Source organism: Erpetoichthys calabaricus, chromosome 1, assembly GCF_900747795.2.
Source record: "Erpetoichthys calabaricus chromosome 1, fErpCal1.3, whole genome shotgun sequence".
Taxonomy (NCBI): domain Eukaryota; kingdom Metazoa; phylum Chordata; class Cladistia; order Polypteriformes; family Polypteridae; genus Erpetoichthys; species Erpetoichthys calabaricus.
In genome coordinates, this window is record NC_041394.2 from 119,954,502 (window position 1) to 119,966,987 (window position 12,486).

General features: G+C 40.1%; 1 protein-coding gene and 1 pseudogene across 1 annotated transcript in view; one reads left to right on the plus strand and one right to left on the minus strand.

Annotated features, from left to right (window-relative positions):
- The window catches only part of LOC114655061 (protein PBDC1), a 187,032-nt gene that overhangs the window by 118,617 nt on the left and 55,929 nt on the right, over positions 1 to 12,486 (plus strand). The gene's annotated exons all lie outside the window — the stretch shown is intronic.
- The window catches only part of LOC127526958 (exportin-7-like), a 113,166-nt pseudogene that overhangs the window by 74,225 nt on the left and 26,455 nt on the right, over positions 1 to 12,486 (minus strand).

Genomic DNA, 12,486 nt, shown 5'->3' on the forward strand with positions numbered 1-12,486 from the left:
CGCAGGCACATCCGGCTATGGGCCGTAGCTGCAAAAAGACGTACTGCGCAGGCGCAAGAAAGGGCCGCGAGAGGCGGACAAGACCACAGAAAAAAGGAGTGAGCAAAGAAACAGGAGGACAAAGAAATGAGACGCCACAAGCACAGAAAAAGGGAAAAGGCAAAGAAAAATGTAGTCAAAGGCAGGCACCGCACGAAACCCATTGCACACGAAACTAGCACACAAAAAAAAAGAAGACGCTCGCGCACAACGGCAAGGCTCCCCCCCCCTACAGGCACCGGACGGGATACACACCAAGAGGGGGATTTAACAAGCCCCTGAAACACAAAAAAAAAAGAACACAAAACCACCCCACACACCCTACAAGCAACGGACGGGACACACACAAAGAGGGGGATTCAACAAGCCCCTGGAACACAAAACGAAAGAAGACGCTCGCACAACAACAATCCTTACCCACACCCCCCCCCCCCCCAAATCAATAAGAAGTGACACCCAAAGCCACATATCTAAAGGAAACGTCCATATTAAACATACGTCATCTCAAAACCTTCACACTAGGCAGCATAGGTGGATCTCATTAAAATAAAGCACTATTAACCATTCAACTGGAGAAAAGGCTCCATATTAACAGTGAGTGCGATCCTCCTTATTACTTATACATATTCGCACGCTGAGGAACAAACAAGTCATGCATACACGGTCACGGGTACAAAACGATTCGGATCGGATAACGGGACCAAACACACGAACACGAATGAAACCAAAACAATACACGGCGGCGCATACAACGCGCTTCGGAAAATACGTGAGAAAAAATGTCTCGGATCAAAAAACGCAAAGCTCAAGTAACCCCGTTACAGAGACATGCCCAAATGAACAGACACATTAAACGTAGATGCATACAGCGCGCGTCTCAAAGTGCTGCATCGAAACAAGCACGATTTCAAAACAAAGGGCTCGTGACTCGGACATACAAAAAAGGGAGCAAAGCAACGCGCATATGACCGGCCAGAAAACAAGCAAGCGGGACTCAAAAAGCAGAAAGCTCAACTGACCGACATACAAAAAACGGACAAGGCACGATACAAACAATGCACGACGTAGAGTGAAACGGACTTTGCGCAAAGCGGAGGGCAAATCAATTAAAAATCAAAAATAGCGTGTCACAAATAATGGACATGCAACAACGCGGCACTCAAACGCCACAAGCAAAACATGCCCGTCGCAGACATCAACGCAGACGTCTGCTAAACGCTTACGCCAGTTGGCTGACAACGCTTTCAATAATGAGTCCACTATTGAGGAAAATTCAGTAGGTGACGCCCAAACACCACCCAAACACCACAACCCACAGTCAAACGCAGCGGCCTCCCAGAGTCAGTAGTATGTATGTGCCAGCAGTCTGTGTGGCATGTTTGAATCACATAACGGTAATTCAGTAACAGAGAAACAAAAACGAGAACGCATGGATACAAACAATAAACGGAGGCACCTACCACGCGCTTCACAAACACCACAATCAAAGAAGTCACGGCTCCAAAACGAAACACCTCAGGTAACGGAAATAGAAAAACGAGCCCGTATGGATAAACAAAATGAACGAAGTCGCCTACAACGCGCCTCTGAAACAGCGGACGCAAAGGAGTCACGGCTCCAACAACACAGAGCTCAAAGGCGCCTTCAAAGTGTTTCTGAAACACTACATGCAAGAGAGGCACAGATCCAAAACAAAACTGCACAAGGGCTACAAAGTTGTTCAGTATTCCAACAAACACAGGAACGACGGACAGATGCTGAACAATTCCAACATTTAGCTGAGTACGCATTCTATAATGAGTCCACTATTCATGAGGATTCATTGGGATTAATGAAAGAGCTCAACGATTTGTAATACAAAACTGAGCCCGTAGTTCCCAGAGTCAGTGCGTGGCGCCCAAACACCACAACCTGTAAACTACACCTGCTCTAATCCACTGTGCCAGCAGTCAGTGTGTGTAGGTTGGAGTATGCTTCCTAACAGTAAACGACTTCTACTTAACGACACAGCCACAGAACAACAAAAACGAGACCGCATAGATAAACACAATACACGGAGGCTCCTACGACACGCTTCAGACACACCAGAAGCAAAGACGTCATGGCTCCACAATGAAACAGCTCAACTAAATACAAACACAAGCCCGTATGGCTACGACCTGTAAACAAGCCCATATGGATAAAAAGAATGAAGGAAGGTGCCCACACAAAGAAATCGCTTTAGTACAAAGATGTTTATTTAATTAAATGAAAACTTTACCATGGCTACGACCTGTAAACTAAACCTGAGGTAAAGCGTGCACGCCAGGTTGTACAGCTGCCTGAACGCGACCGCCCACACCACCGCATATACCACGCTCGTTTAGTAATGTAGCCCTCCATGCCCAGATCCGCCGCCATGGCCACTTCAGCACGCGAATCCGCCGCCGTCAGCAAAACGACTTCTCACTGACGACACAGCCATAGAAAAACAAAAAACGAAACTGCATGGATAAAAACAATAAACGAAGGCGCCTACAACGCGCTTCTGAAACACCAGAACCAGATGAGTCACAGTTCCAAAAACAAACCGCTTTAGTACAAATATATTTATTTAATTAAATGAACTTTCCCAGGACGCACCCACCCTCCATGATATTTCATCCCTCCAAGTATTGGAGGGAACAGAAAGTGATTGCCATTCTTGGATTTGCGATTCTTTCGAGAATCGCGGGCTTGCTGGTCTGGTCATAACAAAAAGTGCTTTGCATGGCGGAAGAAGAACACTGCATTCCAATAAAAACACCTGCTACCTACTGTCAAATTAGGTGGAGGTTCACCTAATGCTGTGGGGCTGGTGTGGCTAATTCAGGGGCTGGGGCCCTTGTTAAAGTCGGGGGTCAGATGAATTCAACCCAATATCAACAAATTCTTCAGGATAATGTTCAAGCATCAGTCACAAAGTTAAAGTTATGCAGGTGTTGGATATTCCAACAAGACAATGACCCAAAACACAGTTCGAAATCTACAAAGGCATTCATGCAGTGGGAGAAGTGTAATGTTCTGGAATGGCCGTCACAGTCCCCTGACTTGAATATCATCGAAAATCTATGGGATGATTTGAAGCAGGCTGTCCATGCTCGGCAGCCATCAAATTTAACTGAACTGGAGAGATTTTGTATGGAAGAATTGTAAAAAAAATACCTCAATCCAGAATCCACACACTCATCAAAGGCTATAGAAGGTGTCTAGAGGCTGTTATATTTGCAAAAGGAGGCTCAATGAAGTATTGATGTACTATCTCTGTTGGGGTACCCAAATTTATGCACCTGTCTAATTTTATTACTGTTAATGTTTCTGTTAATCCAATAAAGTTAATGTCACTGCTGAAATACTACTGTTTCAATAAGGCATGTCATATATTAAAAGGAAACTACTACTTTGAAAGCTCAGCCAATGATAAACAAAAATCCAAAGAATTAAGAGGGGTTCCCAAACTTTTTCATAATACTGTATTACAGATTTACAGAATTGTGCATTCTGACAACATAACTGTTTCAAAAGTATGCACAGTAAGAATAATAAAGCATTTTAGTTCATTTTAGACCTTGTCATACACGTGCGCATGGGAGGCAGCTAAAGGGCTTGAGTAAGGACAGTTCTGAGACATACCAGGATGTGGCAGAGTGCACTGACTCTTTTTCTCCCTTGCCTGCAGACCATTCACGGGAGATTCCACCTGGTCCTCTTGACGTCACTTCCAGGACCGAGCCAATGGAAGGAGACCTTGCAAGTGATGTCACGTCCAGGCTCGCACTAATGACAGAAGAGCTGCATGAGCCCGACCCCTTTGACTTCACTTCCTGTCTTCCCCTTTAAAAAGCCTCCGCCTTTTCCCTATTCCCTCAGTTCTGTATTGGACTCAGCTTTGTGCACAGCAGTGCTATCAACTTAAAAAACGATTTGCAGACAGGAAACCATATTATACGAGTGGCTGCCCCAAACCTTGTTATGTCTCATTGTGAGTTTTGTGACAACCTACAGTAATGTTATTTTTATATTCACAACTTATTTTGTTATAAAAATAAACACTGCATTTTGTTTGTGTGGTGTAGCTAATATTGCAGATAAAACAAAACAGTGTTAAGCAAGAAACATGAATGGAGGAGAGTAACTCCTTAGGTAACACAAATCTGAAATCTCTAAGCACAAAGACACAGTTTAGTTTTCTGTGTTGATAAACAGCGCAGATAGACCAAGTTTAGGAAGTAAAGATATTGTTTATCATTCTAAAGATAATGGATTATATAAAATTTAATTAGGACAAGTAAAACATTATGAATGTTTTTATATTAGTTGCATACTTACTTGTGGATTTTCCAGTATTCTTTTCACTCCATCAACTAGATGAGACAAGAATTTTGCTCTTTCTGCATTGTTAAATAAAGATCTTCTAACTGAAGCAATTTGAACTAAACATGATAACACCTGTGAAAACAAAGTTAAACTATCAATAATAATATATATACATGGTTCACAAGAAAATATTCACTACCTTCCTTGCCCTGTCTTTATGGTTAGTTGTCCTCTCTATCCAGCAGAGTGGCATGCCTATTTACCCTCTCCCTCTAACCCCAACTTCCAACCTCTTGTTTCCTCTCTATGATCATAGCCCTTCCCCACAACTATTGCATAACTTTCTCCTGCTTAATGAAGACTTGTCCTAGGTATAGTCTGAGACAACTTTATATTCACAATAATGGTCACTTCTGGGCCATACCTTAATTACGCCACAAGAACTCAAGTCAAATTAAAATGTAACAATCAAAACATTGGTTGTTAGAAGGACAGTACTAGATTCTGATCATGTGTATCTAATCTTTCTCTTTAATTGACCACCAAGTATGAACTTTTCTATCTGGGTATTTTGTGCTGCCAACAGTCAGCTAGGTGGCCTTGTGACATCTCATTCTAACTGTGAATGTATCATTCAGCTTACTGTGAACACTAAGCAATGGTCTAAATGCTGTATTTCTGGAAAGAACTATAAATCACACTTCTATAAAAGTTGAAGGCAAATACTGGTGGTTTTAGTTTGAAATGAAAATTACAAGAATTAAAAATATGGTGGACAGCGTTAATGTTGTTATTTGTGGAGTGTGTGTTTATAAATACACTTTTAAGTTAGAACTACAATTCTTTAAAGTATACAGTAATCCCTCGCTCATATCGCGCTTCGCCTTTCGCGGCTTCTATATGTAAGCATATTTAAATATATATCGCTGATTTTTTGCTGGTTCGCGGATTTCTGAGGACAATGGGTCTTTTAATTCTGGTACATGCTTCCTCAGTTGGTTTGCCCAGTTGATTTCATACAAGGGACGCTATTGGCAGATGGCTGAGAAGCTACCCAACTTACTTTTCTCTCTCTCTCTTGCACTGACTTTCTCTGATCCTGATGTAGGGGGATTGAGCAGGGGGGCTGTTCGCACACCTAGACGATAGGGACGCTAGTCTAAAAATGCTAAAAGATTATCTTCACGTTGCTACCTTCTGTGCAGCTGCTTCCTGAAGTGACATGCTGCACGGTGCTTCGCATACTTAAAAGCTCGAAGGGCACGTATTGATTTTTGATGTTTTGTTTTTCTCTGTCTCTCTCTCTCTTTGTCTGCTCCTGACGGAGGGGGTGTGAGCTGCCACCTTCAACAGCTTTGTGCCGCGGTGCTTCGCATACTTATAAGCCAAACAGCCCTATTGATTTGTTTGCTTTCCTCTCTATCTTTCTGACAGTCTCTGCTCCTGACGCGCACTCCTTTGAAAGAGGAAGATATGTTTGCATTCTTTTAATTGTGAGACGGAAATGTCATCTCTGTCTTGTCATGAAGCACACAGTTTAAACTTTTGAAAAAGAGACAAATGTTTGTTTGCAGTGTTTGAATAATGTTCCTGTCTCTCTACAACCTCTGTGTTTCTGCGCAAATCTGTGACCCAAGCATGACAATATAAAAATAACATTTAAACATATGGTTTCTACTTTCGCGGATGGCTCTGGAACGCAACCCACGCGCTAGGAGGAGGGATTACTGTACATTAAATGTAAAAATTAAAAACAAACATTCTCTGAAAAAGTGTTTCTAGTTACATTTACTATTCAAATACATTTGAAAGGATTTAACAAGCTAATTTTTAGTACTAAATTGAAGATGAATTAATGCCTACACTTTAACTTTCAAGCACACAGCAACAGCTCTTCATACACAGAAAAGCAACAGTCAATAGATGTGAATATAGAGAAGTCACTTTTTCATTTAGCCTGAAAACATTTTTAAATTAAAGCAGCCTACATAAAATATATTTTCAAAGAGTGTGAGCATGACCTGCTTTAGCATTTACAGTATGTTAAAGAGAAGCCCATAAAATTAAAATCTACAATAATTTCTGTGAAGGATTTTAATCCTTAATTAGGAAAACGTATATGATCATTTTTTTCTTCATTACAGGCAAAGCCCATCTTCCTCATTCCGGTCTCAAACAAACTTTACGTGAAACCCTCATTTTAGTAACCATATTGCGAGGATATGTTTCCAGTTAGTGAAATACAGAATAGAAGAAATTCTGATGGCCTGAAAGACTGCAAACTCAATGACCTGAATGCATGTGTAATTACAGTACCTTCTAAGCCAGAAATAACAATGGAAGGATCAAACAGTTTATCTCTCCTTTTAACATTTGAAAAAAATGCATCAAAATAAAAAAAATATTTTAGTTTTGTGAAATTGTTACTAACATTTGTTTCATATTTGATTTTGCAATCACGAAATGTGAAACTCACTCAAAGTCGCCTGCTCAAATGATTAACAAAAAATGTGAAACACAATTTAGCTTTGGAGTGCAGCTTCACTAATCCAAACATGCATGCATCAGAAAATATTTTCCTATCCTTTTGCACAAAAAGAAAAAAGGTGGCATATATAAATAAAACTAAAAACCTTTCTTCCCATATCAATGGTATGAAGTTTACTGGCACAGTTTGCAACACAGTTTATCGCATTTTTTTTTGTGAAGGAAAAACTCATTTGTTACATCACTAGTTAAGGAAAGACACAAAAAATGTTTATTGTTTACAGTAAGGGGTTTTTGGCATTTTGTGCTTAAATTACATACCCCAAAAAATAAATGCTTAAGGTAATACCATCTATAAACCACTCCGCATCAAGAATCACTAGTCTCCCCCTCGTATGTTTGCTTCATCATGACTATCCCACAAGGCAGCGTAGAGGACCTATGTGTAACCTGATTCTCACAGTTATGTGGTATGCTCAAGTGTAATAAAACAGCAAAAAGTTATCCTACAGTAATCTGTTCCCTTAACATCACTAAAAATATTGTTAAGTGGGAGTGAAGCATTAGGAAACACTTAGTTAAATTACATTCACAAACATAGACATGAGACTTCTACAAGCTATCCCAAAGCCCAAATGTCAATGAAACTGGCACTAAATAGTTCTTTAAACTATTTTAAAAAAATCACAGTTCAATCTCAATAGTGCTTACAGGTAGCTCTGCAGGTGTATGCATATCAATTACAGAAATGTACTAAAAACATAAATATTTTCCTTTTTTTATTAACAAAGAAAGGCCTTAAAAACAACAGATTAAAAATAATATATCAACAAATATTCATTTTGCATTTTAGAAATTATGACAGTATGTTAATAACATTTTCAATTAGGATTCCAAGGGGGCTATAAAGTTTATTTATATTAAATTATTCATAAATATTATTTTAAAACACCTTCAGTCAAACTGACCAAAAACACCAAAGATTTATGTAAGTTACAACTCAAGTTTAAAATCAAAGGCACTTACCAAAGGTGAGAGCGTTGGAGGAATGGAATGATACAAATCAAAAAAACAGCTGTAGAGTTGAAGAATCCAAAAAAGCTAAAAAAAAAATATATATACATATTTTTTATTTTAAATAACAAGGAAATACAACTTTATTTCATTTAAGACAGGTAAATAAACATTGTGATATTACCATAGCAAATAAATTTAATCATAATGCAAAAATACAGTGCATCAGGAAAGTATTCACAGCGCATCACTTTTTCCACATTTTATGTTACAGCCTTATTTCAAAATGGATTAAATTCATTTTTTTCCTCAGAATTCTACACACAACACCACATAATGACAACGTGAAAAAAGTTTACTTGAGATTTTTGCAAATTATAAAAAAATTTTAAAAATTGAGAAAGCACATGTACATAAGTATTCACAGCCTTTGCCATGAAGCTCAAAATTGAGCTCAGGTGCATCCTGTTTCCCCTGATCATCCTTGAGATGTTCCTGCAGCTTACTTGGAGTCCACCTGTGGTAAATTCAGTTGATAGGACATGATTTGGAAAGGCACACACCTGTCTATATAAGGTCCCACAGTTGACAGATCATGTCAGAGCACAAACCAAGCATGAAGTCAAAGGAATTGTCTGTAGACCTCCAAGACAGGTTTGTCTCGAGGCACAAATCTGGGGAAGGTTACAGAAAAATTTCTGCTGCTTTGAAGGTCTCAACGAGCACAGTGGCCTCCATCATCCGTAAGTGGAAGAAGTTCGAAACCACCAGGACTCTTCCTAGAGCTGGCCGGCCATCTAAACTGAGCGATCGGGAGAGAAGGGCCTTAGTCAGGGAGGTGACCAAGAACCCGATGGTCGCTCTGTCAGAGCTCCAGAGGTCCTCTGTGGAGAGAGGAGAACCTTCCAGAAGGACAACCATCTCTGCAGCAATCCACCAATCAGGCCTGTATGGTAGAGTGGCCAGACGGAAGCCGCTCCTTAGTAAAAGGCACATGGCAGCCCGCCTGGAGTTTGCCAAAAGGCACCTGAAGGACTCTTAGACCATGAGAAAGAAAATTCTCTGGTCTGATGACACAAAGATAGAACTCTTTGGTGTGAATGCCATGTGTCACGTTTGGAGGAAACCAGGCACAGCTCATCCCTAGGCCAATACCATCCCTACAGTGAAGCATGGTGGTGGCAGCATCATGCTGTGGGGATGTTTATCAGCGGCAGGAACTGGAAGACTAGTCAGGATAAAGGGAAAGATGACTGCAGCAATGTACAGAGACATCCTGGATGAAAACCTGCTCCAGAGCGCTCTTGACCTCAGACTGGGGCGACGGTTCATCTTTCAGCAGGACAACGACCCTAAGCACACAGCCACGATATCAAAGGAGTGGCTTCAGGACAACTCTATGAATGTCCTTGAGTGGCCCAGCCAGAGCCCAGACTTGAATCCGACTGAACATCTCTGGAGTGATCTTAAAATGGCTCTGCACTGACGCTTCCCATCCAACCTGATGGAGCTGCAAAGAGGAATGGGTGAAACTGGCCATGGATAGGTGTGCCAAGCTTGTGGCATCATATTCAAAAAGACTTGAGGCTGTAATTGCTGCCAAAGGTGCATCGACAAAGTATTGAGCAAAGGCTGTGAATACTTATGTATATGTGCTTTCTCAGTTTATTTATTTTTAATAAATTTGCAAAAACCTCAAGTAAACTTTATTCACGTTGTCATTATGGGGTGTTGTGTGTAGAATTCTGAGGAAAAAATGAATTTAATCCATTTTGGAATAAGGCTGTAACATAACAAAATGTGGAAAAAGTGATGCGCTGTGAATACTTTACGGATGCACTGTATGTACAATACTGATTTAACATTCATTTTCTGAATGTACTGCTTCCATGAATGGCTCAATCTCAGTATCTATTAAAAGCATCCTTAAAACACACAATCACTCCTCAGGGTTATCAATAAACCAGCATTCTGAAGAGCACATACATTTTACACTGTAAATATAATAAAAAAAATTAGATTTTGAGAAAAATGTTTCTGAGAGGGCCTTGGAAGAAATATGCTGCTATGAGGGCATGAGGAATGTTAAGGGACTAAAAGGTGACATAACCATGTCATATGGTGTAGTGGTAAAGGCTTTGGACTTCAAACTCTTAGGTTGTGGGTTCATAATCCCACCACTGACACTGTGTGACCTTGAATAAGGAATTTCATCCACATGTGTTCCAACTGGAAAAAGAAAAAAAGAAACGTAACCAATTGTATTTCAAATGTCATAAATCACTTTAAATAAAGGTGTCGGCCAAATAAATAAATGTAAATGTAGCATATGACAATAAAAGAGGAGTGGTAAAACAATTGTAGACAGTTTTCCTATTTTACCACAAAAGTTAGTTAATAAAATTCATATCATAACTTTTTTTGGATATACTTTATTAATCCCTGATTTCAGGAAATGTCTTACAACTTTTTTAACAGGTTTGACCACCGTAACCCACTCTCACCTCGGAATACTGTACCCTCCACCCATCCTTCTGCTGATACCAGCGTAGGAGAGAGTTTACCCAAACCCACAATTACAGCAGCCCAGGTAAGCAGAGAGCTGAGGAGACTTTGTGCCAGCAAAGCAGCGGGTCCAGATGGAGTATCGCCACGACTGCTGAAGGCCTGTGCATTGGAGCTGGAGAGTCCTCTACAGCGCATCTTCAACCTGAGCCTGGAATAGGGGAGAGTCCCGAGGCTTTGGAAAACATCTTGCATCACCCCAGTCCCAAAGGTATCACATCCTAGTGAGCTGAATGACTTCTGGCTTGTCGCTCTGACGTCGCATGTGATGAAGACCATAGAGTGGCTGCTGCTTCACCACCTGAGGCCACAGGTCCGTCACGCCCTTGACCCTCTGCAGTTCGTATACCAGGAGAATGTGGGAGCGGAGAATGCCATCATCTACATGCTACACCGATCCCTCTCCCACTTGGACAGAAGAAGTGGTGCTGTAAGAATTAATTTTCATATAGATAATCAATGTGACCAGAAAGTAAAAGAATTTATGAACCTCCTGGACTCTTTTGATTTGAGACAGCTCGTTAATCAGCCTGCACATAAAGCAGGTCATACGTTAGACTTAGTAATTACTAAAGGACTAAAAGTTGATATAAAGCAGGTCATTGATATTGGTCTATCAGACCATTTTCTTCTACTCTTTAATATAGAAATAATGATAGAAAACACTCATGAGAAGCATATTGTTAAAAAACGGTTCTTTGACTCATCAGCAGCTTTAAAACTTTCAAACATTCTAACCAATCAGTCCGTTTATAGTGCCAACTATAATAGCGAGGAGAATGTAAATAGTAAGGTGGAAAGATTTAATACTAAAGTGAGGGCTGCTGTTGACTTAGTTGCACCTGAAAAGACAGTTAAAAAATGTTCTAGCATTGTTATACCATGGAAGACCCAAAGAGTGTCTGATTTAAAGAGAACATGCCGTAGAGCTGAGCGTAAATGGAGGAAAACTAAACTAACTATTGACTATGAAATATTAAAAGTTAAAATAACAGAATACAATAACACAGTCCGTCTTGAGAGGCGCTGCTATTTCTCTAAGATTATAAATAACAATGCTAGAAATCCCAGAGTCTTATTTTCGACAATTGATCATCTGTTAAACCCAGGTAACTCAAAGGAATGCCTCCTAAGTACTTCCAGTAAAACCTGTGAGGCTATCGCTGTATTTTTCAATCAAAAAATTAATGATATTAGAAATAACATAGTATATCTCCCCCACACTAAGGATCCTCCTAAACCCCAGTACCCCATAATAAACAAATTAAAGTCTTTCACTAGGATAGATTTACCTGATTTACATAAAATAATTTCTCAAATGAAACCCTCCACCTGTGCCCTTGACCCAATACCAACAAATTTTTTCAAAGAAGTATCGGGCGTGCTTAGTGATAATGTTCTTGACATAGTAAATTCGTCATTAGATACGGGGGTCTTCCCAGACTGTCTTAAGACTGCGGTAGTTAAACCCCTACTTAAGAAAAATAATCTCGATCCCTCTGCTCTTGAAAATTATAGACCCATCTCTAACCTGCCTTTCTTAAGTAAAATTCTAGAGAAGGCAGTCATTATGCAGTTAAATGAGCACCTCAATAAACATGCTATTCTTGATAAATTTCAGTCAGGTTTTAGAACAAATCACAGCACAGAAACTGCACTCGTTAAAGTAGTAAATGACTTGCGGGTAAATGCAGACAGAGGCCATTTATCTGTTCTCATCCTCTTAGATCTGAGTGCCGCATTTGACACCATTGATCATAATATTCTTAAGAATCGCCTTAGTCAATGGGTGGGCCTCTCTGGCAGTGTCTTAAATTGGTTTGAATCCTACCTGGCAGGGAGAAAATTCTTTGTTAGTTGTGGTAATTATAACTCAAAGACACATGATATTCTATATGGTGTTCCACAAGGCTCTATCCTGGGTCCACTGCTCTTCTCAATCTACATGCTTCCATTAGGTCAGATTATCTCAGGGCACAACGTGAGCTACCACAGCTATGCTGATGACACACAGCTGTATTTATCAATAGCACCTGATGACCCAAA